This window comes from Apium graveolens, chromosome 7 (genome assembly GCF_009905375.1).
Source record: "Apium graveolens cultivar Ventura chromosome 7, ASM990537v1, whole genome shotgun sequence".
Taxonomy (NCBI): domain Eukaryota; kingdom Viridiplantae; phylum Streptophyta; class Magnoliopsida; order Apiales; family Apiaceae; genus Apium; species Apium graveolens.
Genome location: NC_133653.1, coordinates 175704869 through 175711893, shown reverse-complemented (window position 1 = coordinate 175711893; position 7025 = coordinate 175704869).

Here is a 7025-nt window from a genome sequence, read left to right as displayed (position 1 = left end):
TCCTTACAATCAATGTCTTTTAAATGACCTTCAACTAAATTTTCTACCTCATTTCCAATCACTGCTTGTGTGAAAATGCTCTTCCTTACGGTTTGGTAAAAAAAATATATCACCATTTTTCCATAAGTTATTGCCTCGGTCTTTTAGAGGTTAACATTGTCACGACTGACTCTCGATCATACTTCAGACGTCTCTTATCTTGGGTCCTACTTGTTTTAACCAATCTCGACCCTCATTGGATCGATCTATAATTTTTTATGGTTTAACACGTGCCCCACTTGGCATTATTATAATTACGTCATATATCCTTTATCAAAATTTCTATGCTTGAGAACTTTGAATACTACCTTTCTCCTTGTAAAACCTCTTAGGTTATCCTTAAATCCTTCATCAGGTACACCCTAGGTACAGGGCATATCAAGATACCATTTACCAATACCAGAATCATTGTCTATATAGTTCTGAAAACTTTCTCCACTGATCTTTAAAGGTTGTTGTTTCCTTAGTCCTTCATTCCGTACTACCCAACTCATAATGTCCCTACTAAGGGTGAAATGCCAACCTTTATACATTCCCCTAGGGTTCATCTCAAGTTATCGGGGTTTTATCCTTAATTTCACCTTTAAAAGATACTTACACTCTTTCATTGATAAATCAAGTCATATATCCTTATTAGATTATCTTATTAAATCATTCTCACCTCGATAGTGTATGCCTAATTTCATAATAATATCCTTATCTAAAATGAGGTCAATCCATATGGCCTCCAAAAGATAACAACGGTTATCCACTTTTCTTGCCTGATTTGGTAATGATAAAAGGGATGTTCTGGAAGATATTGGTCGTGTTCAACGTGAACTTCTTAATAAATCCTTATTTACTTTTGTTGTTTATCTCAACAGTCATCTCAATGTTGGGATATCTTTCATACCTGGTGTCTCCCATTCTGGGTATCATGCCCCCGGTCTTACACTTCACATTCTTGAAGGTCACTTCCTTCATCCAATTTTCCTAATTTCTTACTTTCTTGTCTCCTCAGTCTATCCGCGTCTCATTGTTTATCCTTCGAACTATCTCAAGGTTTCCTCGAATCCTCCCAACTTAAAGGGGGTACAATATATATATCTATTATGCCTTCAACCAGCAACTTTAACTCATGGTGAATCACCCTTATCCTGATGATTAGATACTTTTCTATTTCTATTGCTACGAGTCTTTAGGGTTTCCTCATACCCAACTCCCTAATCATTCCTCAAACTTTATTGTCTTTATTTTCCTTTCCACTTCAGTTTCTTTTATTTTCATTTCTATTACAACTATTTCATGAACCAACACCACATAAGCATTGATTTCAAACATCCCGTCATTCTGGATTCGTGTCCTTCAGACGAACCTTGACGACTTTCACAACCTAGATTCATGATTCATCATACTTGTCCACCTTTGTTCTGGATCTAAAGCTTTTACACTATCTCTATAACCTTGGGAAGTACTTTCCCGAAAACAATTGACTGAACTGTAATCATTTTATTATAACCTCTGGCCCCATGTCTTTCTTCGCCTTTCACCAGCGGGTGGCCTCTCTCTTAGGAAGGTAAGTGACAAAAACAGTCTTTTGCGCTTCATCAATCATTTAGAATATAAAATCATTCCTCTATTTCCTTTAGCCAGGCTCTTGCCTCGGCTAGGTCAGCTTGTTCCTTGGAACTCTGAGAGCTTAGCGACTTAAAGGTGATGAAAGAATTTCCTACCGCATTGTTTCCTCAAGGTGATGGTTGGGAATAAAAGTATAAGTTTTGTTTAGGCAGGCCCATGAATTACCCCATAGGAGTACCGTCCTGGTTCTCCCTATCTTGCTCGACTTCTATTTTCTCAGTATGAAATGTTTCCTCCTCCTCCCCATAATCGGGATCATCCTACATATTTTAAATCCTCATTTTCAACTTCATTATGTTATGGGTTCCTTCTATCTTGATGGCGACCTCCCTGACTATCACATTCAGGGTTTGCCCTAAATCTTATTCCTCGAACTATGACTTTCATCTAAGATCCCGTCCTTAAGCTCTTGAACGTTTGAAACCAAAATTCTGTAAGAACACCTCATTATTCCCTTATCATTTTTCTCGGTATGGATCTCTTCTCCAGTCATTGACTCTCGGCCTTCATTCATTACTTTTTCTTGGCACAATCTAATCTTTTCCAATAACTCGGGCTGCATTACAATCTCAAACAGCTTTTCAGTACCGGCTCCGGTTACCTTCACATCTATTTCCATTTTATCGAAATCTCTTATCAACTCTCCCAAAGACATTATCATCTTGAGTCTCTCCTTTCTACTAAGGAATTAGCCACCATATTGGCTTTCCCTGAATGATAAAGAATCTCATAATCGTAATCCTTAATTAGCTCTAACCACCTCCTCTGGCGCATGTTGAGCTCTTTCTGCGTGAAAATGCACTAGAGCACTTATGGCTTATGTAAATCTCACACTTCTCTCCATAAAAGTAGTGCCTCTAATCTTTAGGGTAAAACTATTGCCACGAGCCCAAGCTCATGGGTGGGGATATCGAATTTTATATTCCCTTAATTATTTTGACGCGTATGCGATTACCTTGGTGTGCTGTATAAGAAGCACCCTAATTCCTTATACGAAGCGTCACTACAAATCACAAAATCTCCTTTTTCCATCCGGCAACGCCAACATAGGGGTCGTCACCAACCTTCGCTTCAGTTCTTAAAAGCTGTTCTCGCATTTCTCTGTCCATTCGAACTTCTCAGTCTTACGAGTAAGCCACGTTAAAGGGGCTAATACCTTTACAACTTGAACGAACCTCCGGTAGTGACCGGCCAATCCTACCACTGGTAGTCGCTCTAACCATGGTTATCAGTTCCTCAGTGGTCCTTTATTCATTCTTGTCAGGATCCTCCACAGCAACAATCCCTTCTAGGAAAACATCCTCAATCGCTACATGGTCAATATGAACATCATCCGGTGTAACGACCGAGAAATTACGCTTGTATTATATCATAATAAATATAAATTATGTGTATTATTATGTGATTAAATGTGTTGAGTCATTAAACCCTAACTGCTATGTGTTACATGTTGTCTGTTTTGATCCAAACGTGTTTTGGATATTTATTGAGTGTTTATCGTAAGATATATATTTTATATCCAAACCTGTACAACTCAAAACCATGTTTTGAAAGCCCATATTTCAAACAAAATCATTGGCCCTATTTTGTAAAAAATGCCCTATACCATATTGCTATTCTGAACCACTAGACGTTTTACAAATTTAACTTTTTCGCGAAAAACGACTTTTTCGGATCCCTTCGGGTACCAAAAACCCCACAAAAATCACATTTTTATTTTTATATGATCACGAAATTATCATATATCATTTTTCTTTGTATTTTTGTAATATTCACAATTTTTGGGAATTTTTGACATTAATTTTGTATTTATTGGATATTTAAAAATTCAATATTAATACCCAAAAATTATAAAAATTGGGGCCAAATATTTTTATTAGGAGTATAATTAGACCCTTAATTTTATTTAGGGGTATTATTTGCATAAATATAAATATCAGATTTGTCATTAAATTTTCAGTTAATTACTTTTAAAAATCAGAAAAAAAATAAAAAGAAAAGGGGATTAGGGTTTGAGTGAAGAACATGGCAGCAGAATCAAAGCTAAGTTTGATCGTGATTCCGGAGTCCAAATCGAACGTGTGAGTACTCGTTTTGAAGCTTATGATCTGTAGTTTTTGATTATGTAAATATTGTTGTTGTTGGATTACTTGATTTTAACTTTATATTTTCGGGTTTAATTCTTGAATTCGGGTTCGAATTCTAGTTGTTGTTTGATTTTTTGATGATTACGAGGGTATAGATCGTCGATTTTGGAGTCGAACAGCACCGGTTTCGTCAAATTTGGTTAACGTTTTGGAGGAAATCGATTTTCCGATGAAGTTCATCGGAGAACTTCAACTTGTGGTCTGAGATGGCGGAGGGGGGATGTTCTGATGGTGGTGACGCTGTGGGGCGACGGCTGAAACTCTAGTGAATCGAACGGAGTCAAAAAGGAGAAGAAACGATGATCAGGAGGCTCGTTTTTGGACTCACCGGAAAAGACGTCGGCGCCGGATTCTAGGTTTGGCCACCGGTGTTCTTGAGCGACCCGGACCCGACCCGTTTGTTTTATTTCAGACCCGAGTTTGATCCTAAAAACCCAAACCCTAAACTCTGTTTTGTGTTTCTGTATTTTTATATATTTATTTTATTTTCTAAAAATCAGAAATTAGTTTTAATAATTCTAATAATTAAATAAAAATTAGTTTTAAATTCTAAAAAAATAGTACTATTAATTTCTGAATTATTTTATTAAATTATAAATTTGAATTTAATTATTTAATTATTTATCTAATTATTTATTAGTTATCTAATTAATTAATAATTAGGTAATTAATTAATAAATAAGGATTAAAAATAATTAAATAATATGATTAATAATCTAATAATTAGTTAATATTATGAATAACTCGTAGTCATACGAGTAGTGATTCGAAAATGCGGGTTATAGTGCATATGTTGGTTCTTGTTTCCAGTCTTTTTCATTTGGCACTCGCCAGTGTTGGCAAATTATTATCCAATACAGATTCAGATGGTTGTTCAAACCAGCAGCTTATCGGTTCACTTATTTCTCTTACTTTATACTATATATATATATATATTGTTGCAGGCTTGTTGAGCAATTTTGGCTCATCCCTTTTTATTGTTATTCCTATTGTTTTACAGTTAAGGTAGAGAATGAAACCCATCAGGACCCGCGTAGTCAAGAAGCGAGTCAAGCAGCGGGACCCTCTTATACCAAGAGTGTTCCTTCCTATTCCCGAAGAGAGCTTTGAATTACCAGATCAGGTGTAGCAGGATAAGTAGTAATGTTGGGTTGAATAAAAGTTTTGTGTAGTTTGAATAAAAGTTGTGTGGTGAGAATATAGATAGAATAAAGTTTTGTAACAAATAGAGTTCTTAAGACATATTATTTTATTTGGGTTTGTAATAAAGTGTAGTATGTGGTTCTTGTTTTCAACTCAAACCTTAAAAGATCCTGAGTAGTAATAGTCCGGGGTAATTATTATTTTTATATTCCGCTTGTGCAGGTTTAATTTGTAGTTGTTGTTAATAATGCCCCAAATCTATACCCCGGATTTGGAGGATGTTATAGTTGGCATCAGAGCTTAGGATTGACCCTTGAAAACAAGAACGTTAGGATTAAGATAAGATAGGAAAATTAGATAGGATAGAAGTAAGAGTGTTAGGATTGTCTGTTTATGTGATTAGAAGTTATGAGTTTTGGGAATGTGGTTTGATTTGTTTTTGTATTATTATTGTTATGTATATTAGATGGCTTCTTCGTCGGAGCAGACTGAGTCAGACCTAGTGGCAGCACCAGTTCTAGCCCCAGCATCAGTGCAGATTTTTCCTCCATTGCCACCACCTCCACCATTACCACCTGGACTAGTGCCAGAGATACCACCTCCACCAGAGGTACCAGACTTTGTTGATTATTTTCCTTATTTTGAGCCGGAGATGCCTGACTTTCCACCTTTGGAGTTACCGATGTTTGATGTTCCTGATATGATTGATCTTCTACAGTGGGATGACTTATAGCCGCAGATTCCAGTACCGCAGCCTGAGATTCCAGATATTCCATAAATGGAGCCAGAGGCAGAGCCACCAGTGTATGCATCTATGGAGCAGCCTGTCTTATTTCCTGCCCCATTAGCTATTTATGCCCCTGTTCCCGGAGTATATCAGTTTCCACAGCCGGAGTTCATGGATGAGATAGTAGTAGATGGGCCGTTACCTTCTCGAGGGTCTAGCACGGATTTTCGTGAGCATCATACAGTGACTTACCAGCGTTTTCAGGCGGAGAGATAGAGGATATGATTCGATGGCAGAACCAGTGCAGAGAGATCCTTGGATTGTTTGAGACGCAGGCAGATGGTCCCGTCCGAGCATTACGATCAGATTACATATCGAGGGAGAGGTTACGACAGATTTACCGAGTTAGTTCTCAGCAGCTTATGGATCTGAGACAGCATGATATTAGTGTAGAGACAACATATCGTAGAGCATTGAGACTTACCGAGGCAGTGCTAGAGGCGTTGCAGGAGGAGTTGAGTCACGTGCCACCAAGATTCTGAGACTAGCAGATAGGGGGTGTTGTATCATGTACATTTTTGTAGATAGAGGCAGCATAGTATTGTATGACTAGTTTGTATGAGTGTAGCTACTAACTTTGACTGATAGTAGTAGCAGTACGACTGATATATCATAGGTTTTCTTGTATCAAGCACTGACACCTGCAACTGGTGTTCTACCTATATATATATGAGATGGTCTTTTGCACATTTTCTTTATTTTATTTCCAGTAATTTAAGCATTTACATTTATCTTCATTATTTTACCGTTGCATATTTACAAATGTTGTTTTATTTACGATCATGTTGTACCCTTTATGTTTTCAAAAAGATTTTTAAAGAATTTTAAAAAGGGATTTATTTACACATTATACTATTTTATTTATTTGAATATTTACTAAATTGTTTTATTTTCCCATATCAACTGTTTTAACACTGTTTTAACACTGTTTTAATATTATAAAGATTATTTTCATTCCATATACCCTGTTTAATATACTGTTATTAAAGAGAACCCATTGTTTTATTACCAGAAAGATGGCACCTAAAAGAAAAGCACGACCCGACTCATCAAATGGAAATACCGAGGGGTAAAATAATAATAACCAGATGGATCAGATGTTTAATCTCATGCAACAGCAGATGTTGATGATGCAACAACAAATGCAACAGCAACAGCAGCAGTTCCAACAACAGATGTTACAGCAAGCCGCTCATCCAGGACATCAAGTACCAGCAGCAGCACCTACGGTCACTTTCAAGCAATTTCAGTCGGTAAAGCCTTCGGAATTTACTGGTTCCACAGATCCTACA